Raw genomic sequence first — 1,991 nt, 5'->3', positions numbered from 1 at the left:
GTTTTCGAGGTCGCTAAATTCATATTATGATGACAAAATTTAAAAATGCAAAATGGCGGATCCAATATGGCGGACAAAATATTTATAAAATTCTTAGATTTCAACGAAGCGTAGTGTTTTATTATTTTTCTAGTCACAGACTTCAAATATAATGCTCAATATGAATATATGAGTCGCCGGAAAGTAAAACCTCACATAAAATTCTTACTCCCATTGAATTAACATGGCCGTCAGAATTTTATGTGTGGTTTTACTTTCCGGCGACTCATATAAAAAAAAATTTATAATCACTACGCTTCGTTGAAATCTAAAAATTTTATAAATATTTTGTCCGACATATTAGATCCGCCATTTTGCATTTTTTAATTTTGTCATCATATTTGAATTCAGCAACCTCGAAAACGTTAAAGTACCAAGTCTCATTGAAATCTAAGCACTTTTTAAATTTTCTGTTCGCCATATTGGATCCGCCATTTTGAATTTTTAAATTTTGTCATCATATTTGAATTGAGCGACCTCGAAAACGTTAAAGTACCAAGTCTCATTGAAATCTAATCACTTTTTAAATTTTTCTGTCCGCCATATTGGACCCGCCATTTTGAATTTTTAAATTTTGTCATCATATTTGAATTGAGCGACCTCGAAAACGTTAAAGTACCAAGTCTCATTGAAATCTAATCACTTTTTAAATTTTTCTGTCCGCCATATTGGATCCGCCATTTTGAATTTTTAAATTTTGTCATCATATTTGAATTGAGCGACCTCGAAAACGTCAAAGTACCAAGTCTCCTTGAAACCTAAGTACTTTGAAAAATTTTCGTCCGACATTTTGGGTCTGCCATTTTGAATTTTTAAATTTTAACATCATATTTGGATTCAGCGACCTCAAAAACATTAAAATACCACAGTTTGAACAAAAAAATTTGTGTTTCAAAATTGCATTGTTTTAGTCCGCCATTTTGAATTCTCCATTTTGAATTTTGAAAAATGAACTTTAGTTTTGTATTCAGTGATCCTAAATGCTTACAAAAAAGTTGTTTTATTAAGTTTTACCATGTTATACCGGTTTGTATACTTCAACACGGAGAGAACTGGATAGTGAGTAAGACTCTCGGTTCGTTTGTGGTAACTAAACAGTATTGTTAATTTTCGACGGACCAATATAAGAGTAGGCTTTACTAAACAGCCGTCTAGTAGCAGTAACATGTTCAGTGTACAGTAGTGCCAACCTTTAAATCAGTTAAAAATCTAAAATGACTGCTTTTGTTTTGAACATAGCAAACATAACCTATAATGTGTTGATTATATTTCATGTTTCATTAAAAATAAATAATAATGCACACTGTTGATAAATTCCTAATAATTTCAATATAAATTTATTCAAATAAGATCAAAAAAAAAAAAATTAAATAAAAACATAAACAAAGTGTACTGTTTGGAGAAAGAAGCGTCCGACATTTTGACATCTCAATAAAAAGTGGGGGAACACAAGCAGTAGCGTAGCATTCACTCAAAAGAGGTACTCATAGTGAGCTATGACATCTTTTATAAATTTTTATATTTTTTACGTAAAACAATTCGCGTACCAACTTTTATGATTGAAATTATATTTCATACTCTTTATAGTACCGATTAAGCAAAAAAAAATCTACTTTTTATGAGATCAAAGGTGCTACTTCCCCTTAATTCGCTATGGGTGGAAGTGCAATGGATGAATAGGTATTGTAAATATAAATTGATAAAGGACATTGAATTTACAGTTATACTTTGAAAAAAAAATTCTTCCCCCAAAATGACCAGTTTCTGGAGAGTCACCAATATACATATCAGACCGCGTGTCAGCCACGTGACCGCAATGAATAAGATTCACCATTCCAGATTCTGCAGCACAGGCGCCCTTCGTGTTCACATGACGTCACAAAGCAAAACCAAAGGTATCCCGCCCCGCACTCTCTTGTATTATACAATGGAGGTTAGTAGAACAAAAGGCG

The sequence above is a fragment of the Leptopilina boulardi genome, unplaced genomic scaffold (genome assembly GCF_019393585.1).
Source record: "Leptopilina boulardi isolate dan_hultmark-lab unplaced genomic scaffold, ZJU_Lbou_2.1 LbouV2_351, whole genome shotgun sequence".
NCBI lineage: Eukaryota > Metazoa > Arthropoda > Insecta > Hymenoptera > Figitidae > Leptopilina > Leptopilina boulardi.
The sequence above is the reverse complement of the archived record's forward strand: the minus strand, read 5'-3'. Positions refer to the sequence as shown.